Source organism: Arvicola amphibius, chromosome 2, assembly GCF_903992535.2.
Source record: "Arvicola amphibius chromosome 2, mArvAmp1.2, whole genome shotgun sequence".
NCBI classification, from domain to species: Eukaryota; Metazoa; Chordata; class Mammalia; order Rodentia; family Cricetidae; genus Arvicola; species Arvicola amphibius.
Genome location: NC_052048.2, coordinates 2,798,100 through 2,820,463, shown reverse-complemented (window position 1 = coordinate 2,820,463; position 22,364 = coordinate 2,798,100). Strand labels below are relative to the sequence as shown.

At 46.2% G+C, this 22,364-nt stretch overlaps 1 protein-coding gene across 3 annotated transcripts in view; it reads left to right on the top strand.

The window, feature by feature from the left end:
* Positions 1 to 8,607: 8,607 nt before the first annotated feature.
* The window catches only part of Ccdc91 (coiled-coil domain containing 91), a 169,088-nt gene continuing 155,331 nt past the window's right edge, over positions 8,608 to 22,364 (top strand). For all 3 annotated transcript variants that reach the window (XM_038319703.1, XM_038319702.1, XM_038319700.1), the window contains exon 1: positions 8,608 to 8,794. The gene's annotated coding sequence lies outside the window, so the exon portion shown is untranslated. The remainder of the gene's footprint in view (positions 8,795 to 22,364) is intronic.

The window sequence follows — 22,364 nt, the reverse complement described above, 5'->3', positions numbered from 1 at the left end:
CCTGCACAGTACCATGTCTGCCTGCACAGTACCACGTCTGCCTGCACAGTACCATGTCTGCCTGCAAAGTACCACGTCTGCCTGCACAGTACCACATCTGCCTGCACAGTACCACGTCTGCCTGCATGCCACCACATCTGCCTGCACGCCACCACGTCTGCCTGCACAGTACCACATCTACCTGCACAGTACCACGTCTGCCTGCACAGTACCATGTCTGCCTGCACAGTACCACATCTGCCTGCACAGTACCACGTCTGCCTGCAAAGTACCACGTCTGCCTGCACAGTACCACATCTGCCTGCACAGTACCACATCTGCCTGCACAGTACCACATCTGCCTGCATGCCACCATGTCTGCCTGCACACCACCATGTCTGCCCGTGCACCAGCACGTCACACCATGATGATAAGGGACTGGACTGCTGAAAATACGGGTCACTTCAGTGAAATGTTTTCCTTCACAAGAGCCGCTGCGGTCATGGTGCCTCTTCCAGCAGTAGAAACCCTAACAAGGACACATACGTAATATGTATGAATTTAGACTCAATCTTTGCATCATTATGTATGATGGAGCTCAAAAAACAAAGCACAATTGGACAAAACCTAAAGAAAAGAAGAGTAACGCCTGTCAGTCAGATGTGCGTGTCTCCATAGTACCCCGACATCCACTTCTTCTTTCACTGTTGTGACCAAATACCTAATAAGAAGCAGCCAAAAAGGAAGAGGGGTTCTCAACTGGAAGGCACAGGACCATGAGGCACTGGTCACATGACATCCACTGTTGGGAAGCTGAGGGAGGAACTCTGGTGCTCAGCTCACTTTTTCCTTTAGATTCAGTTAGGATCCGGCCCATAGTACCGTGCTGCACACCTTCATGATGGGTCTCTTTCCCAAGTTTCTGTGCTGTATGCCTTCTGATAGGTCTTCAGGGATATGTTTCCATGGTGATTTTAAATCTACTCGAGCTGATGGTGAAAGTGAAGGCACACTCTATAGTGTGTAGTTTGGGTAGGTCATCCCTATTCAGGCAGAATAATTTCCACTAGCAAGAACTTGCTTTCAGTTCTTTTTTGATATGCCAGATTAAAGTTTGACATAATTAAAGAGGCAATTACCTTTTATAATTAAAATTATTTAAAACCCAAATCCCCAGAAAGACTAGAAGAAAAAGAAAGATAAGTAAACAGGAAGACCGCCCGCTGTTCCCATGTAATACTCTCCCTTTTCTGGTCAACTTGAAAGGGTGATCAGACTCAGGAGAATGCCGCCTGGGGTTCAATCATGTTCTTTCAAACTCCATTTTTCAAACTTCAGAGTTTTCTCATAATGTGTTAATTTTGTGGTATACCAAAATTTATGAAAATGTTTAGTTCAAACTCAATTTATCTTTGTTGCACCGGCAGCTTTTGCCTGGCATGCTGCCCGGAGTACTGATTGCCGAAGCAGGGTAGCAGCTTTGAAAGACGCAATACAGAGGTCCAATACAGGACGTAAAACTCAACTTCTGTCTAGATTTTCCAAGTGCAGTATAAAAAGTAGCCTTCTGCTGCTGGAAGTGTGCCATCTGCAAAACGATTTGTCATTATCGAAATAGCTTGCCTATTAAAATTCACCTGAGAAATAAGATTATTCCAGCACTAACCCTTTTGATTGTTTGTTCGTTACAGTGATATCAGGATTGTAATTAAACGGTGAGGATAGATGGGCTTTGTTTTCTGGGGATTTGACCCAAGGCTTGTACATGCTAGGCGGGCACCGTCCTGTACTTTATTCCTGCCCTCCCTGCCCCCAGTACTGACTTTAGAAGTTTGTTTGCACAGGAAGGACTCATTTCAAGGATGTGATGTGGAGCTCCAGTATAGGGAGGACGCATGTGCCTTTCAGTACAGGGAGGACGCATGCGCCTTCCAGTACAGGGAGGACGCATGCGCCTTTCAGTACAGGGAGGACGCATGCACCTTTTATCTTCAGTCACCATTTTTGTGTGTTACTCAGACATCCCCGTTAAAAGCAGGTGACCATGAAATACATGTTTATTAATTGATGCAACATTTTATAGATGAAATTATGACTTCTCTTAATTTTTTGGCTTGCTTTTTTTTGGAGTGTTTGCCTTCAGCTATCATGTTTTCAGATATCAATTAGGGGAGAGAGTCTCATTCAGCTGGAATTAGGCTAAGTATGTAAACCAAAAGGTATGTTATGAGGACAGAGCTGGCCAACTGGGCAGGGGTTTCTGTTGACCTCAGAGTGAGAAGCTAGGGGTCACATATCCCCTCTAGAATGGTTGTGTGTTGGGCGTAACTCAGAGGGTATCTAGCTGAAGAAAGATCAGAAAAGATCTAAGCCGTTCTCCAGTCACTATGTTCTCCAGCTGTGCACGTCTCTGATTAGTGTCTAACGTCCTTCTCCAGCAGCGCCACACAAAGAGACAGGCTGTACAATGATGGCATTAAGAAACATCTCCTTCTACAGAAGGAAGTGAGCTCCAGGATACGGTAATGGCACTTGAGATACTTCAGCCATGTTATGAGAATTGGTGATGGCAGGTACCTGAAGATAGCACTACTTGACGGTGATGTGGGAGAGTCTTCTGTTTGTGTTGATTTCATTCGTTAATAAAGAAACTGCCTTGGCCCATTTAATAGGCCAGCCCTTAGGTGGGTGGAGTAGACAGAACAGGAAGAAGGAAGTGAGGTAGAGGGCTCAGACAGATGCCATGCCTCTCCTCTCTGAGCCAGATGTGATGAAGCTCAAGCCCAAGATGGATGTATGCTAGAATCTCCCCGGTAAGCCACCACCTCGTGGTGCTACATAGATTGTTAGATATGGGTTAAAGCAAGAGATGTGAGAATTAGCTAGTAGGAGGCTGAAACTAATGTGTTGTCATTTCGGGGCAAAAGCTAGCCAGGCAGCCGGGAGCCAGGCAGGAATGCAGCCCGCTGCTCCTCATAACATGTAGGAGTGCACAGGATAAGATGAAGAGGAAGCACCGCCCAAAACAAAACAAAACAAAGCAAAACAAAATGCTGGATAGACAGCATAAAGGAAGACTGTGGAACCTTGGGTGTGACAATAACACAAGCACCTAGGACTGCCCAGGTTAGGAACAACTGGAGAACTGCCATAAATGGGCTGCCCATGCATGCTTAAGCATTGCGGAGGCATAATTGAGTGCGATGAATCCTTTCTCATCATCCTATCACAAGCAAATGTCATGTGAATCTGGAAAATAGGTCTGATATGCACCTGCTCAATTCTCACCTCTGTACAGCTCAAACAAGACCAAGGGAAGAAGGCAGATAAGGCCCTTCTGTGTTTTAAGGGGATGACAGCTCACTTCAAATATTTCATTTGAAGCTAGAGATACAAAATCCTTCTACACCATCACACGCTTAGGTGTGCAGGTAACAAAAAACTGAACAGATAATAGATTGGACAATCACACAATGTGAAGGTTTTAGAACTGCTTTAATCAGCCCTTAGTTCTCACCTCCTCTAGAGTCTGTGGCTTTGTCTCGCTGCCTGGACCTGCTCTAAGATCTGTTCCCTGTCATGTTCATGAATCAGCTATAAGAACACTGAGACTCATGCATACACTTCTTCATTTATATTCTTGGAAGAGATGAAGTTCCAGCAACCACTGAGAAGAATCCTGATTACTAGTCCATATGATTCTAGGAAGAGAACTGTGTTAATCCTAGGACTGGTATATTCATTTTTTCTCTGCCCCACCAGCTTCACTGTCAAATAAGTTAGGTCCCTCTGGAGAGCCTTAAAGTCTAGCAATCAATACAGCATACACAACTATCAACTCCTGATAAAGAACAAAATGTAGTGAGAGAAAAAAGATCAAAACAACAATAAATATCATCAACTAAAAGGAAGATACCCGAAGACATTATAATGGAGTGAGTGTTCTTGTCACACATGTGACAGGGTCACGGGGACTCCTTGCTGGCTTAGTTGGTAAAGTGCCCGCTATGGTAGCATAAGGACCTAGGCTCAGATTTCCATTACAAGTGTGGAAACACACATCTGTAATCCAGGTACTGGTAGTGGGGCAGGGCTGAGACATGTGGATCCCTGGAGCTCATTGGCTGGCCAGCCTACCCAAATTAATGAGCTCCCATGGAACCTGGATTGTACAGAAACAAGGTGGAGAGAACTGGAGAAGACACCCGATGTCAACATCTGGCCTCTAGACACACACATGTCCACATACACCTGTATGAACACGCACATGGAGCACACACATAATCAGCAGGCTGATTACACTGTTGATGTTTACCTTTTGAAAACTTTAAATCATACTCTTAACTTGTTACCTGCTGCCATGCATGAGGGCAGAGTGATAAGCAAGCCTAGGTATTCCAGGTTTTGGTGCCTGCAGAAAACTTATCCCTCACAAGCACAGCCCAGTATGGGGATCTTCTCAATAGCTCTATGCCATGGTGAAAAGCCAAAATGAAATGCTAAGCATGTGTGTGCACGCACACGCGTGCACACGTGCGCGCACACACACACACACACACACACACACACAACCACCACCATCAAGCTAAAAGTCTTTCCTAAACTCTCATATTTAGACCCACTTGGGGACTCTCCCCTGAACTTTATGCGAAGCCTCACGGGTAACAAATAATAAACCCTTTCAGATATTCTCAGCTTGCACATGGTATCATACGTCTTGAGATATTACATAATTCTGTTGTGATCCTTGTCATTTCTGTGGGTAACACTTAAACCACCATGGTCAGCAGCAGAACTTCTGAACTCCTTGCTGTGGTCTGTTTGTGTTTCCCAAATCCGCATGAAAGTTTAATTCCCTGTGTGACTATGTAAGGAGGTGGGTCCTTTGGCAGATGATTGGTTCATGGGTTTGTCTAGTGTCTTCAGGTGGAAGGCCGGTTCTACTGTGTGAAGTCAAGTGCCATCTATGAACCAGAAAGCACACTCATGAGACATCAGATCTGCTTTGCACCAAGATCTTGAACTTCCCAACTTTCAGAGCTGTGAGAAACAGCATGTCGTCTCCAAGCCACCCAGGGCTGTGCTGCAGCTGTTAGATGGGACTCAGGGCAATTTGGTGTTCTATGGCCGCTGTTTCCAAATGTATCTCCATCCCTGTACCTCTTTAAACAGCTTCAGAACCTGGACCCATGCTCAGATCTTGATCTTTCCCTCTCCTTTGCTGCCTACAATTCTCCAATAAACGTTTTCGCCTTCATGACCACCTTGTTCATAGAATCTCATCCTGGCTACTTCATGTCTGCCAGTTGCTTTCTTCTGCCAGTTGCTTTCTATTTTAGTCTTGGTAACCTCTCTCCCCCTGCTCACCTCTGCTTCAACAATTCCTCCAGACTTGATGAACACACCCCAAAGTTTCCCATTGCCTTCAGAATAAAACTCCCATCTTTCTGTTGAGTTTGCAAAACTCCTTCTTATCTTGCCTCTTCTAGAGACAGTCCTGTTTTTCCTATGTGATCTCATGGTACCCCCTGGTCCCAATGCCATATCTATGTTGAGGATTCTGGGGACTGACTGATTAAAATGTCCTTGGTTATGTAGCGGTGGCATGTTACAGATCCAGAAATAAAATAAGTTTGGGCTGTCTTTATTCCTCCTTAGTAACCATTTACACCCATGTCCACATCTGATCTAACATCTGCTTTTACTGCCAGGTGAGATATTTGAAATGTATTAACATCAGCATTTACTGACCCAAAGGCTAAAAAAGTCGTAACATCTTAAACATATAGGCAGAGACTTCTTTGCTTAGCTGTAACCTGTCTAGCTGATGTTCCCAACAATAAGTTTGGAAAGTGCATTCATCCGCGACCTTCTTTTGTCCCGTGACCATGAAAAAGTTGCACAATCTCATCCATGGTGGAACATGTCATTTTATTGTAGTATGAACCAGTGCTCCCAGGCCATGATCACTTATATTTGAACACCAATACATTATCTTATTTTCTCTGGAATGAAAGCTGTGTTTTACACTTTCCATGGCTCTTCCCCTTTCCCCCTCCCTTCATGTTTGTTTGAAGTGTGCTCCTGTTTCTTAGCTGCACTTCAGGGCTTATCTTGAGCTTTGTATCCAATGAGCAACACCTCCTGGTTAGCCAGGTTGAGAGGAGCACTCAATGGCTCTGATTTGGTGCAGCCTCATTCCTGATTTGATTGCATCCTCTCTCCACCTGGCCTTGAGGGTGTGGACAATATTGCTCCTCTCAGCTCACTATGAGTACTATGGATCTGTAGACCCATGCACAACAAATGTCAAGAACAGGTTCAGGTGGTTGTAGAGGTAAGTACTGTGCTTAGTACTTAAGATCAGAGTTCCAGAAGTGAGGCCCAAAAGAGACGAAAGGCCTCTCCTCTTGCAGGGAGTGTAAAATGGTGGGGAAGAGAATGGGGATTTCTAAAAGGTAGAGCTAGCATGTGACTCAGCAACTAGAGTCTATTCCCTATCTATCCAAGAGGTAAAGGTGAGCACAAAACTGCTAGATGATCCATAGAAGTATTATTCATGTAAGTGGGCTCAGAAAACACTATGCAGAGAGGAGACCAGGCACAGAAGGTCACACGTTGTATGTATTAGACATATCCAGAGGAAGCAAGAGTATGTGACAGAAAGCGGATTAATGTTGCCTAGGGCTGACGTGAGAGTGGAGATGGAGCAAGGGGTGACGGCTGAAGGGCATGGGTTTTCCTTTGTAAGTCATGAAAATACTTTAAAGTGGATCATGGTGCTGGGGGCGTAAGCGTGAGTGTACTGATACACGGTTCCTATGAGGAATTTCAGAGGTGAGAGTCTGATAACTGGGAAACACTGACTCGAAACGTGGAGTGGTGTGCTGTGGGGGACAATGTGGCTTCCCATCTTGCTTTATAGCATGTTAAATTACCCTTCCTGAGTAGGTGCTCTTATATGAGGTGATTAAATTAATATACCTCTAGTGTAGATTTATTGTACAAATTAAGAAAATAGAATTTCATTCTATTTTGGCCAATGTCATAGGCGCACAGAATGCTCTATGCATGTTTCTATCATTACTATTAAGTCCATATAACACTGAGTTTAGGATTAGGTGGGACAGAGTAAGCGTGCAGATGTTTTGATGGAAAGCCAAAGGCGTTAGAGTGGCAGGCAGAAAAGAGAAGACACAGGCTGACAGAAAGGTATTGATGACAGGTTAAGAATGTTTAACTTCTACTACTAGACTGCTCGATCTAAACGAAATAGGAAGCAGCTTGCCAGATGTACAAATGAGAAGTGTACTTGTTGCTCAACAACAATGTGTGAGAAAAAATGTATAAGATAGCATCAAATTTCTGTAATAGAAATACACTTGTTTGCACAAAGAATGGGGCGGGATAGAAAAAGGGTGAGGAGACCTGCTGTGTCTTACTGCACTGTATTACTGATCTATTAGGTTCACAATCAATCAGCCACTAACGGCTTCAAGTTGCCCAGCTCAGTAGAGGCTTGCCAGGATCCTGGCGATACTTCCTGCTTTGAGTTTAGAGATTATATGCGGTTTAGTCAATTTTGTTCAGTGGAAGAGAGAAAAGAAATTCCCAAGATGTTTAAGAATGCCCTTTATATGATGAATATATGTAGTCCAGAGACTCACATTCAAATTCCCAGAGTACTAGACAGAATGTATCCGGCTCACTACCAGATTGTTACCACTTGATTAGTCCCAAGTAAATGGTAAACATTCAATAAAAATTGTTAAGTGAATGTTGTTCAAATCATCGGGGCAAGTGTGCTACCTGTTGGTCATTTCCACCTAACATGTACGACAGTCTACACAACCCTCTCAAACAAAAATCTTTCAAGTATGTGTGTATTCCCTTCAGAAGCTGTTGACTGAAGGCTTTGAGATAAGGATGTCATGACAGCTGAAAAAATCAACTGCCTTCCACAGAGTATGGCTGAACCGTTATAATAGAGCTGAGAGCAGTAACTACAGTCCTAAGGCAGAGATCTTCAAAACCCATAGCAGTCTAGACAAGTTTTTAGCTTAGGCATGTCCAGGAACTTGAGACTTCTGCTAAGCCATTAGGATCAGATGTCACGTCAAACGTGTCTTGAGCCTGTCATACAGCCAGATGCTTTCGGGTCTCATTTTTAGTTGCTTGTAAGCGAAGGGATTAGAATGTTCTTCTCATGGCAGATCCGAGTTCTCAACAGGAGGAACATTCTGATTTGGTAGGTGATTTTATGCGTCTCGCACTAAGGAAGAATGAGAACCTTAAATAGGAGGTAGCTCTTGAGGAAGGTCAGGAAAAGCGCGAGCCAAAGCCAATCTATTGCAGAGTGCCATTATCTGAGGTTCACCCAACTATGAGTCTCTTCCGGTGGTCCAGCCTGCTGAATCCCTGAAAGGAGGAACATTTGGTGAATGGTTTTGTTTCGAATGGAGCAAAAGATAAGGCACGATGCAGTTTCTGAGGATGGTCAGGGCAGTGTAAGCTAGGTCGGTCCATTTCACAGGTCCCTCCTCTCCTCAAACGAGGTTCAGCTGGCCTCAGACTGTGGTCATGTGATGCGCCCAGGGTGCCTGGAGCGCCGCGCGCAGGCCTGGGCGGGCCTTGGTGGAAATCAACTTCCGGTGAGGAGGTCCTGGACGCCGGGTGGTGCGTGGGCAGCCTCAACTTGGATACCTGGGCCCGCGGTCACCGGGAGGGGGGTGCTGGCCCGCGGCCTGGTGCTCGCGTCCCGGAGCCGGGTGTGGCGCGCAGCAGCGCGGGGAGCACTTGGCGGCGGCGGGAGCAGGTAAATGGGTGCTCGCCGTCAGGGTCCGGGTCTCGGCCGCGCGCGGGCGTTCCCGGGTGGGAACGTGGCCGAGCTCCTGCCAGCCCCGAGGCCTCGGCCGGGCGACTCACGGGACCTGGGTCGGGGAGGCGCCCGGCTCCCGCCCTCGCCCGTGCGGACCTGCACCTGCGTGGGCCCGAGTACAGAGGGAACTTCGCGTGCCGGCCGCGCCGCAGTCGTCGCTCGGGCGGAACGGAAGTGCCGAGCCGGCCGCGGTTCCCGCCGGCGCCGAGCGGCGCACCCCTTCCGGTTTCAGCATTGGGCAAAGGCGCCAGCGGCGCCCGTAGTGCGAGTCCTCCGGGAGAGCCGGCCACGTGACACGCCCACGGCGGTGTGTCGGGTTCCCACCCGAGACGAGCACCTTGCGGAGTGCGTGACCTCGGTCTCTCCGGCAGGAGGCCGCGTCTGCACGGCCGCCGCCTCCGGAGGGAGCTTTGCCGCTTTGCACGCGAGTCGTCCGCTGCTCCAGCACCTCTGGGCCGCCGCGGCCGCGGTGCTCTCGACCCTCAGCGCGCTGGGGGCGGGAAGGCTTTGGGTTCGGCTGAGGCGCCTCAGTGCTCCCCAGACTCCTACTTCTTCCTCCACTGTGTAGACACTGACAGCGTCCGCCCCGATCTTTACCTCCCGGGTCGGTGGATGGCTCAGGAACACATTTGCATGCTATGTGGTTAAGGGATTACCATCTTGTCACTGTGTGGGCCAGCAATCATCTCACCTCAGGGTTTAAGGCTGAAGCCTGCAGATACTCACGGGACGGGGTGGCAGCAGCCGTGAGAAGTGCGGAGCCCTACACTTGTGGTCCTCACAGCCACACTTTCTCCTGCTTTGGGGCGGTCTCCTCAGCACCTGTTGGCATAGATAACCCAGGGAGATGCTAGGCCTGCTTGCTGCACCTCCTTGGTGCAGTGTGGTAGTGTGTGGAGAATTGCCTGGTGAGGAAGTTTGGTTGGTATCTCCCCCAGGATGGCTAGGAGGCAGTTCTGTGGGCTGGGTAATGTGAACTGGTTGCCTAGCAACAGCATAATCCACATGAAATAAACATAAAACAAAACGAGAAAGTTAAGTCGTCTCTTTTATGAAATGGAAAAATGGATCGTCTTAATGGGTATTTAGCCCAGGAATTTTGAGTCTTTAAGAAAAATTTTAATCTTAATACTTCACAGGAAAAGAAACTGCTTAGGAAACCTTTCAGAGAAACATTGGTTGTTCTTTTCTGTCTGATCATTAATTAACTTGTCTCAAACTCGAATTGACAGACAAGTATTTGTTTAGTCGGGCACTTTTATGTTGAACACCCAGTTACAGTCAGGTTTGTAAAGTATATAGAATTTTTATGAATGACGAAGACTTTGAAGGGGCTTTTTCTTGACACAAGCCAAATAGGAATGGATTGAGGTGGGTGAGGTGTTTCTGTTTATGAAAAAGAAGGGAAAAGTAAATTCTAAGTTTCACAATCACAGTGCCCACTGGCAACCTGTTCCTTATAACTTATTAAGTTTTCTCATTTCTTGTACAGTGTAAACTTTGGTGACACCATTCTGTATCGTATGTATCCATGTCTTTGTAATGGTTTTTCTCTTTTGGATTTGGAAACATTTGAAGGGCATGGTTTCTTTCTGTGTCTCCTTTCTTACTCCGGTTTCCAGTAACTTGGATTTAGTTTATTTGAATTGGAGTTTGTACATTTTCTCAAAGGACATTTTTTTTTTCACATTTTAGTTTAGGGAGAACCTTCCACTAATTAAGTTAGTATGTCTTTGTATACACTCTGATAGATGCCTGGTCACATAGCGTCACCAGTTTGCTTGTTGGCATCATCCTGGATAGCTACAGCTTTATTCTCTGTCCATTGTTTCCTTTTCTGGAATTGTGTAAGAGGAATGATATAGGGCTACCCGTTGCTCCCACAGCCTTTCACCAGATACATTTTTGGTGCCTCCTTTAAAAGGGGGGGAGGTAGCATTTCCTTGTGTGAGTAGACCACCCTGTTCTCACTAGTTGGTGGACATTTAGGATGTTTCTAAGTTTTGTATTTTGGAATGAAGCTGCTATAAAAGTCCATTTTGGGGTACATTCATATTTAATCATTAAGAGACATTTGTTTTCATTTCCTTTGGTTAGATATGGAGGTGGAATATTGGACCGCGTGGCAGGTGCACGTTAGCCGCTCAGCACTGTTTTCCATGGCGGCTGCTGCGTACAGTACTCCGTACTCCAGCGAGTGAGGATGGGTGGGCTGCTGTTCATCAGTCAGCTTTCGGCATTTTAGCTCCTGCTTTAGCAGGACTAATTTACTTTCCATTTATTTATTTATTTATTTATTTATTTATTTATTTATTTATTTATTTATTTTTTATTAATTCATTTATTTATTCATTTATTTATTCTATTTTTTTGTTTTTATTGAGGTATATGTTTTTCTCTGCTCGCCTCCTTCCCTCTCTTGTCCCTTTTTCTCTCTTCCAAGGTCCCCGCGTTCTCAATTTACTCAGGAGATCTTGTCTTTTTCTACTTCCCATGTAAATTAGATCCATGTATGTCTCTCTTAGGGCCCTCATTGTTGTCTAAGTTCTCTGGGATTGTAAATTGTAGGCTGGTTTTTCTTTGCTTTATGTCTGAAAGCCACTTATGAGTGAGTACATACACTATTTGTCTTTCTGGGTCTAGGTTACCTCACTCAATATGATGTTTTCTAGATCCATTTGCCCGCAAATTTCAAGATGTCGTTATTTTATCTGCTGTGTAAAGGTACCATATTTTCCTTATCCATTCTTCAATAGAGGGGCATTTAGGTTGTTTCCAGGTTCTGGCAATGGCAAATAATGCTGCTATGAACATAGTTGAACACATAGCCTTGTGTATGATTGTGCATCCTTTGGGTATATACAGAAAAGTGGTAATGCTGGGTCTTGAGGTAGTTTGTTTCCTAATTTTCTGAGAAATTGCCATACTGATATCCAAAGTGGCTGTACCAGTTTGCACTCCCACCAGCAATGGAGGAGTGCTTCCTTTACCCCACAACCTCTCCAGCATAAGTTATCACCAGTATTTTTGATCTTGGCCATTCCAACAGGTGTAAGATAGAATCTCAGAATTGTTTTGACTTGTATTTCTCTGATGCCTAAAATGTTGAGCATTTCCTTAAGTGTCATTTTGTGTTCCTCTGTTGAGAGTTCTCTGTTTAGGTTTTTTTTGTTTTTGTTTTTTTGTTTTTGTTTTTTTTTTTTTTTGTTTTTCGAGACAGGGTTTCCCTGTAGTTTCTAGAGCCTGTCCTGGAACTAGCTCTTGTAGATCAGGCTGGCCTTGAACTCAGAGATCCACCTGCCTCTGCCTCCCGAGTGCTGGGATTAAAGGCGTGCGCCACCACCGCCCGGCTGTTTAGGTTTTTTAAATTGGATTATTTGTTTGTTTGATGATCAATTTCTTGAGTTCTTTGTCTGTTTTGGAGATCAGCTCTGTGTCTTTACTTACGTGCAGCCACTGAAGTCTGTATAGATTATTAGCCACATACAATTATTTCCATTAATGCATAGAACTAATACATCCAGCCTTTTCCAAGGGTCTCTGCATGCTGGTGCACGCCCATAGTGCTCTGGTGAGCACGTGTAACTCATACTTAGCCTTCATTTACCACTGTGCAGAGCCAGAGGTGGAGTCTTAGGGCCATCCTAGGTCTTTCTCCAGCGTGTTCACACAGGACCTTGAGTGTCTATACAGCTCTGTGAACAACCTTGGCAACCTGAGTCAGATCAAATGTCGATAAGCACAGGGCAGCATTTCCAGGGAGCAGCTGGATGGTTCAGGAGTGGCAGCTTCTGAGAATGGGCTTTCGGGAGAGTTCCCGGGTTCCTGTGCTTTGAGTCTGTTGGGTTTTCAGGTCTTCAGTGCTGGGGAGAGCAGGGTGAAGGTAGAAGGGGCTGCAGTGTCTCAGAGCCTTTGTCCTTCCTGGCAGCCATGCTCCCTGTTGACTGCAAGCCATGGTTGAGTGTGTGTTAGGAGAGGGTTGGCTGGCACTTTTGCCAGTGTTGTTCAAGTTGTTTCTGGAATGCCTCTAGCAGTCTTCTTCCTTCCTTCCGCTGTGGGAAACATTGTTCTTAGTGTTGATTCCATTTTCTTTATCATCTGTGTGTATTCGAAGCTTTGCGGAAGACATCGTTTGTGGGTTACTCGAGTTCAGCTAGGGAAAGTTTCCCTTGTGTAGTAAACCACTGATTAGCATTATTAGTTATCGTCTTAAGTGCTGTGAGATGAGTCCACAGAATAAAACCTAGGACCGGCTCCAGAGTATGAGCAATCTATAAACGTGGATTTGGTCCCTAGCTGAGTGAGACGTAGATCTGATGAGGTGGTGCATAAACAGTTAACTGTAAACGCTGGCTGCATCCTAGACAAGAGTGTCGCCAGCTAGGAGGTCACACTGTTCTCTGGAACCCAGTTAGCTTACACAGATATTACTACGGTTTCAGGTGTGTGAATTGCCAGTCATTATGCTCACAGGGAAAGTAGCAAACAAAAGACACCATTTATCGAATTGCGTCCTTTGCCTGAACATACTGCTTAGGGAAGTTGGATTTTCTGCATAAGGAATTTCCCCACAACAGACAACCAGAGCCCACATTCCCTCTTGATTTGTTGAATACATCTAGGTGTGTTTTGTATATTTCTGTGTTTTGTTGAAGGTATCTGCTTTTCCTCATTTAATAGGACGTTACTGTCTTGTCGCATCTGAGTGTCATAACGGAACACAGCGCAGACGAGTCTGCTGCCGCAGACCCTTGGTGTGAAGGTGGGGCTGTCCACTGCATGTCTGTGACCTTTCTCATGATCGCCTTTGTAACTGAGGAAGATGGGAACGATCCGCCGATGGGATCTGCGTCCCAGAATGCATTTCCTTCTTCGCAGAGCCAAGCTGCAGCTCTGGGGAAGCAGTGCCATTGAAAACTCCAGTGCCCCCGTCCTGCAGAGCTGGAGGCTGCAGAGGGACTGTGTCTGACTTGTTCTCACAAGGGTCACTAGTTAGGTAGCCCCAGGTGTATCCTTATCTTGTAGTTTGGGGCTAGGTTTTGACTTGTTGATTACCACGGCAGTGCCTCTCCTTTGGCTCCTGTAGTTGTGTAAGGTTCCCTATAAAATATAAAAACACCAACTGAAGATGTACACAGAATTTAAGTAATTTGTATACATAAGGAAAGGATCTTGAGCAAATGGAAATGAGTGTCATTTCTGTCTCCCTGGAGGTATCATTGTTTGACTTTAATTACATTGATTGACTCAGTAGAGAAGCAGGGCCAGCTGGCATGTCTGTAGGACCCTGAGCACTGTGTCTGTAGGACACATGTGTCTGTAGGACACATGAGCACTGTGGGAATCCTGGGCTCCCCAAGGTGTCAGGTGATGAAGACCACGCCTAGCTGCTGCTTTTGGATTGGGCGTTGTCAGAGTTAAGATAGGAAGGTGTATTTCTAAAAAGGACTTCTTCATGTAATGTTTGAGAGTAATTGTGCTCTGCTGGGCTTGGTTTATGTGTGTTGGAAGTATTATTAGAGTTGGTGCTCAATTACTTACTAGGTGTGGAGGTGAAAAAATTACAGGTGATTCATGCTCAAGTCAGAATCACATGAAAAATATGTGCTGAGGATTTGGGTATTTTTAATTCAAGGGGAAATGAAAATTAGTGGTTAGAATACGTTTTATATCATCTTGGAAAAATGTGAGCAGGCAAGTACTTTATGTGTTTCTCTTGGTGAACAAGTCTGTTTTCTTTTAAAGAGACACTATTAGCAGGTCAGACCTTTGGTGAGAATATAGTCGGATCTGAGCGCTCTCAAAGAGTCTGAACCTTTAATAGTGGGAAGCTGAAGGTGTGGAGATGCACAGTTCCCATCTGCGGTGTTTGCTGAGTCTTCACTTGTTGGGGCCGGCCGACTCGTTCCTAGGTTCCTGAAAAGAGGCGTGGGGACTGAGGAGAGAATAGACAAGAGACAGAAGGTAGAGTCGGGAGGGCTTCCAGCAAATACTGTAACTGCCTCAGGTTTATTACTTACGGTTCTTATTTACTCAAGTCAAAAGGGGAGGGTGAAGGACTTCCCTCCCGTGACACAAGGAACAAAAAAGCGTAATTTTCTCCTACATCTCAGAACACATAGCAACCGTGCCCTAAGCCAGACATCCTGCTGTCTGGTCTTTGGCTAGTAAGACATCCAGTATCCGCACCTTTGACCAGACATCCTGTTATTTGTACTCTCTGACCTTTAGTCAAGATGGAATGGATTCAAACCTGTGGGCTCTACATTCCCTTAGGTTTCAGCTCTTAGCACTGCTGCCGTAATTAAACAAATGCAACACACTTTGCACAGTTAAAGTAATACACTGCAGCATAAACAAAGGCAACATACCTTTCACAGTTAAAGTAATACACTGCAGCATAAACAAAGGCAACACACCTTTGCACAGTTAGAGAAATATCCCACAACGCTAGGAAATAGGACGAAACCCCGATGTAGGTGAAGACTGAACCCTAAAGTGCAATGAGTGACCTTCCTGTCCTTCCTGGGGAATTAATTTCTTGTGCCCTCGAGGAAACCATGCTGGGTATGCTGGCTGCTCACAGCCTCGTCACTCTGTCTCTGGGTCTGTGGCTCGGAGCGTCCATCAGCCCCTAAAGGTGAAGTTCAGAGCGTGCCCTGTGAGGATGTGTTGCGCTCTGAAGGGCTGTGCGAGCTTCATAATTTACACAGAAGGTTTAGGTGGTCTGCAGGGTGTGCCCGACGGGCAGAAAGTCAGAGAGATCAGATTCATTGATGTGCAAGTGTTTTGCAGGGGTTCTGCACTCGAGTTTGGGAGGTTAGGCAGAACCGTGGTACTACACCTGCTCCCCCAACGATAACTGCAGCATGGCCCCAGATGCAGTTTCCTGAGCATGTTGGGAATGCTGCACCTGCTGTGGTGTGACGGCCAAGTTGGGGTCTACAGGGTTAGGAGGCGAGAACGTGAGCCTGTGTGTCATTGAGGATTTACTCAACGAGGTGGGGGGTGATGGTACAGGGGAGGATCAAAAGTTCAGCCATCCTAGGCTACATAGGGAGTTCCAGGCCAGCCTGGGCTACATGAAACGTTGCCTGAAGAAAAGACCTACTCCCTGAAATTGTTGCGATACATTTTTTAGGGGAGCCCCGACATCCTGTAAGAACTCTGGTGGTATGTTTTAAGGCAGGACTTACAGTGGGACTTGCAGCCACTGAACTGGGGAACCTGAACACAGCACTTAGCTGCCAAAGATGAGATGTGAGGGGCCACCAGGATGTACAGCAGAGCCAAACAGGTAGAATAGTCTGACTTCTATAGACCTGTGGTCCCGTCATATTGATTTTGGTGTTCCCAGAAGTAGAATTGATCTGCATAAGTAGAAAGTTTCAGGTCAGGTGAGATAAGTTGTGAGCAGAATAATAAAGAGTGCATCCCAGCTCCTGGCGGTCCCAGACATGGGCCGTTCTCAGCTTCTAAATGAAGGGCAGCCCGGGTTCCCTTCAGCAGTGTCCCTCAAACACCCTTCAAAGTTTATACTTCCAGTTTTCCCCCAGTCCTTTCCGAGGGACCAGTGGTCTTTTACAGGCAGCTGTGCTCTGGGTAGAGGACATAATCACACCCAAGCTTACAGAGTTCACTCACTTTACCATTTTCCATGCTTTCCAAAGTCAGATGGCTTGGTAGAATAGTGGAGGGATCTTTTGCAGGCTCAGTTACAATGCCACTTTGGTGACTAAACCCTGAAGTCTCTGTGCAGGATTCCCCAGGAATCTGCCTCCACTCTCTGTTAGCACCTCATATGCAGTACTGTTCCTCCCTGTGTGAGGATCCACAGGATCCAGAGATTAAAGATGGAGATGAACTTGGCTATTATTTTAGTGACCCACTAGCAAGACTTCTGTTTCCTGTACCCATGATCTTAACCCTTGCTGGCCTAGGGGGTCTCAGTTCCTGGAAGAGGAACACTGCTACCAGATTCTAAGGCTTGCGCTGGTCACTCTGGGAGCAAGTGACTCCCCCTGCCTTTGAATCAGTAGTCAAAGGAGAGACTGCGCCTGCCTGGGTGAGTCCTGTCAAGGAGAAACTGATCTGCTATTCTGCACTGGAGGCACAGAGAGACCAGGGTCCAGGTGACTCTCTAGGGTCGCTCTTCACAGTGCCAAGCTCAGTGCCACTGTTATGGCCTTGGCGCTTCAGAAGCAGGGCTTGGGGTGGTCCTGGCAGGTGAATAGTCACAGCCAGTTGGAGCAGTTGCTGATGGCAGAGGGACGATGAATGGGTAGTGAAGACAGTAGCCATCATATAGCCTGTGAGTGGGGGACCACACAGGCTAGGGCTGCAGTTGCTTGTGGGTTTTCTTACCAATCTGTGATGCACATAAAGTGCTGTCTTGTTTTCTTGTTCTGTTGCCTCATGGGGTAACATGAGATATTTTTACTTCACAGTAGTTAAGTCTTTTTGGTGCTGTCATTGTAAGTTACTGGAGTGAGCCCAGGGCCAGAGGACTGGTAAGTTACTGGAGTGAGCCCAGGGCCAGAGGACTGAGCCTCACTCTGGGACTCACCTTCTCTTTCGGGGAAGGAGTGAGCGTGCGTCAGGCTCTGTGCAAGATGGTCGTGTTGTGTTGTGTGGGAGACCTGGTGTGGCTTGGGAGAACGCATACAGGCTGCACCTTCGATTCTTAGCATCATACGTGAAGTTGACTGGTCCATGAGTGCCCTGATACATGGTCCAGTGTTCTGGCCGTGTCTGAGGGTGATTCTGGACAGCATTGCTGTTGCCCTCCCCAGTGAGAGCGGGCCTCATGCCGTTAATGGGAAATCGTGTAGAGTGACGTTGCCCTGTCAGAGGAGATGCCTCGTTCCCCACTGATGGACTCTTCTGGCCTGTTTGTGGACTTGGTCTCAGGCCTGCACCTCTGTCTCACCAGGTCTCTAGTGCTCCGACTGCAGATCCCAGGACGTCTCAGACCTCGTGATCTTTGAGCCAATCTGTAGTCTCTCTGTGTCTCTTTCTGTCTCTCTCCCGCCCCCCTTTCCGTGTCTGGAGACCCCGACTTCTGGGTCGAATTTCCCGTGCTTTCACACTTTTTAAAGGAAACTTCGTAGACTGTTCATTGGATCCTGTGTTATCTTCCAAACAGCGCATAGAATTAGGGTATTTGTCCATTCCCTTCAGAACTCTGCGGGACGTCTGCAGCTTGTCATTTTCACTTCTTCACTGCACGGTGCTTCTGATTCCCTTAGAGTTTATAATAAGTTATTTAGAAGTCTTTTTTTTTTTGAGTTATTTTAGAACTTGCCAAATTTCATCTTTATTGATTTTTAATATATTTCAACTGGGGTAGTGAGGACCTTTGGTATGATGTCAGTTTTCAAAATCAAGTTGAGACTTGTGCAGGCTCAGAATATCATCTGGCTTTGAACACTGTGTATGTCCTTGAGGGCCTAGACTGACCTTGTTGGGTAGAGTCCACTCCCAAAGCATGTTGGCTATATCAGGGTACTGATAACAGTGTTTGCTTTCTATATATTTATTGACTTTTTCCTCCTCCATATTTAATTGACTACTAAGAGAAGTATTCCCTTTGTCTGTGGTTACCACTTACCCAGCTTGTTGGTTCTTCCACACTGTGTTTTGGAGCATGCTGTTTAGGTGAACATGTGTTTGTGGGTAATGTTGATTTCCTAACTTCTGTCCAGTAATGTTCTTGATCTGAAGTCTAATTCCTCTAATATTTATCTTCCATTTCAGCTTTCTCTTGAGAAGTGCTTGCATGGTGTCAGCTCTTTAGCCTTTAATTTTGTCTTCTTTCCTTTATAAAATGCTGACTCTTACAGTGTAGCCTGTAGTCCACAGCGGAGTCGGCTGGTCAGACTTGTGCTCCGTGCACTTAGCTCCCGCTCGAATCTGAATACCATTTTACTGGTTGTTTCCTGTGTTACATTCTGGTTCACATTCTGCCTCTTTCCCTCCTTTTCCTGGCTTAGAGTTATGTTTGAGTTTTTTTTTCCTTAATAATTTCATGTTATGCCTACAATAGGCTGATTTATATCTTTGCTAACTATTATTTAAGTGATACAGATATCTATAGTATACTTTTAAACTGCATATTTTTAATGTACAGTAAAATTACTTACTGAAATATTGTCATTTCGTCTTCTTGTGGTATTGGTATGCAGTTCTGCAGTCTTCAGATTTTATATTCTGTGAGTCAACAGTGCATTTTTATTTTTGCCTTATAAAGCCAGTTACATTTAAAGTGCTTGTGTCTGCCAAGTTTACCATGCTGGCATTCCGAGTTCTGTTAGTTCTGTTTGTGAGGTCCACGTCTCAGTCTGGTTTTATTTTTTTTCTTCCTGGGGAAATGTCTGTGTGCTGAGTGCAGATCTGGGCAGATAATTCTTCCCATTTTGTTTGTGATTGAAGATAACTCCTTCAAGAATTCTATACTGCCATATATTCTCCCCCTAAGTATTCATGGGCTTTTAGTCACCGTGACAAACCCATGGTTTCAGTGTGTGCTTGGTGCTGCCATTGCTGTGGAACTCCGGTGCTGCACACCAGCCTGGTAGCAGGAATGCATGGTGGAGCGCCTCTTGGTGGACGGGGACCAAGGAGCATCTGCCTGTGCTTGCAAGCTGGGGTGTGCCTCCCCAACTCCAAAGCACACATTACTAGTCTCCTTGGCGTTTCCAGCTCAGGTTGACTCAAGATGAACTATCACATGTGACACCTTGGCTTTTGGCTCATGTGGGTTTTGGCAAGAAGTCTGCTTTATTCTTACTTTAATTCTTTGGTGTGTAATGTGTCCCTTTTCTGGATCACTTAGAATGTTCTGTTTTCTGTAAGTAGGCTGTGGGGCACTCTACACTGTTCTATGATCTCTCTATAAGTAGGCTGTGGGGCACTCTACACTGTTCTATGATCTCTCTGCAGGGCCTGGCCTTTTGGATCCCACAGCTTTTGGACTTCTCATTTTGTGTCTTCGCAGTTTTGGGAAGGCTGTCGTTCACCTGTACTCTGGGCTGCTTGAACTTGCTCTGTGCTCTCAGCCTTCTTCCTCTCTACCTCTTTGGACGTCCTCCACTGCTGATTCTGTTTTCCTGACCTGCTGTGTACTTTTCTGACGCGAGTCTGTTGTCTCCTTTCAGCTCTTCCTGCGGTTCCACACACCACTTCACATTTCACGTCTCTCACTATTTTTCCTCCTTAGAGGAACGGAAAATACTATGGTCTCTTTGGTGTGGGCTTTTTGTCTTGAAGCTATGGCCGTGACAATTGTGGTGGTGATTCTCAGGACTAGAAAGGAATCTTTCCAGGTGTGGGCGGCTGAGGGAGCCCCGCCTCACAGTAGCTGTGAGTTGTTTAAAGCAGCTGTGGCCATGGAAGCTGCTGCGTGATTGACAGCTCTGCGGGTCTGCGGGAGAGTGGCAGGCCTGCCTTGCCTGATAGATCGTCAGGAGTGGCTCCAGTGTCAGTCCACAGACCCAGCATTGGTCCCCAGCTCTCTCATGGGCCTTGACGATGTCCCCTCCTCTTGCTCTGGGGCAGTGACGACTGCTGCCTGACACAGAGGAGGAGCTAACAGCTGTTCACCAAGCGGCTGAATTATGTGCGGTTCACAGCTTCATCTGTTATAAGAAAACACCACTAAGGAGCACTTGCCGTGAGGGGTTAGCCTGGCCTGAGCATCCTTTAATGACCATATCTAACCGCCCTTACTCTCCAGCCAGAGCCCTGGGGCTGATGCTCTCATTCTGTCAATAGATGAGTACCCAGCCCTTTCCCAGCTCCTAAGCTTGGGTTCTTGGCCTTGCAAGTCTGACTGTCTGCTGAGAGCCTCCCTCAGCATGGCTCCTCTGTGCTCCAGCCTGAGCTCTGACCTCTGAGCTCGTGTCTGCTTTGTCGTTTGTGTTTTCCCTTTGATTGGCCACTCCAGGGCCAGGTGATGGTTAGGGCTAACCTGCTGCTGATGTGCAGATGTGCACTTTAATATCAGATTCTTTATTCTTTTATTCTTCATACGTTAATGTGCACTTTATAAAAAGCAAATCTCTTCCCTCACCTGCCATTAAATTTTTAAGTGAACAAGTGCTCTGAGAGGTCGGAGACCCCTCATTTGTCGAGCACTGCCGCACACGCACAAGGCCCTGGGTTTAGTTTGCAGCGCAAAAATGAAAAACAGAAATGAAGCAAGACAGAACAGAATTCACCCTTTGCATCCACTGTGTGCTTCTCCCTTAGCCCCTTCTGGCTTTGCTTGGCTTCGCAGTCCGTCTGCAGTAGCCCAGCATCCTCAGAAGATGCTTCCCTTCTGCATGGAGACTGCTTTTGTGCAGGGTGTATGCTCGTGTGTGTAATAGCTGAAGATGTGAATCTCACCTCTGTACCCTCACCAGGCGGGCAAGACAGGCTTCCTGTCTGTGGCCTCATCTCTCCACTGGGTTAGAGCTATAGTTTGTAACTACACTTACACTTGAATGGGTCTTAATGCATTTTTGAGGCTTTGTTCAAGAATAGCAAAGCCACTGGTAACGTGGTCTGTGAAGAAAGGGGCTAGAGATGCTCAGGTTAAAATGGTTTCTCCTGGAAACATTATTTTTTCCATCCTTCCTCTATTTCCTCTGGAACTTGTAAGTGCTCTTTAGAGTTACACAGGCTCTGACAAGCAAGCTCTTCCCACATATCAAAGAGAAAAGTCAGCACCTCCCATGGATCCAAAAAGGAGGGAAAAACCTCTGTGTTTATGGACTTGTGTCACGAACTTGCAAGCATGGTAAAGGATGTGTGGACAGACACATGCGACTTGCGGCTTGTGATGTGGCTGTCCTTTCTTGGGTTCTGCACTCCTGAGAGGAGAGGATGCCAGTTCCAGGGTAAGCTTGCATTTGCTGTTGCTGTGTCTAGTGCCTGCCTGATTTCTACCTGTGAAAGGACTTTTTGCATAAACTCGACATTTGACGCCAAGCAGAGGTGTGGTCCCAGTGGAGCCTTGGCTCCCTCATCCTCTGGCTTCCTTTTCTGGTTCCCCTCTCTTGTTGGGTGTACCTGTTACAAAGTCCAGCAGCTACCCTGCTTCTAGTGAGTCAGTGTCCAGCAGCTGCCCCTGCTTCTAGTGAGACAGTGTCCAGCAGCTGCCCCTGCTTCTAGTGAGACAGTGTCCAGCACTACCCCTGCTTCTAGTGATACAGTGTCCAGCAGCTACCCCTGCTTCTAGTGATACACTGTCCAGCACTACCCCTGCTTCTAGTGATACAGTGTCCAGCACTACCCCTGCTTTCCCTGTTTCCTGAAAAGTCAGTTTCTCTTTTACTCCATCCTCTGTTTGAATGTACCTAAAAATGCTATTTTTACAAGACTCTTACATATTTTTTTATGCTGTTGCCTCCACTGTTGATGGTGGTGTTAGTATTTCAGGATCAGCCCTCCAGATTAAACTTAGATATCATTAGCATTGCAATAGAAACATTGTGTACAGTTTTTTTTAAAGCCAAATCTTAAG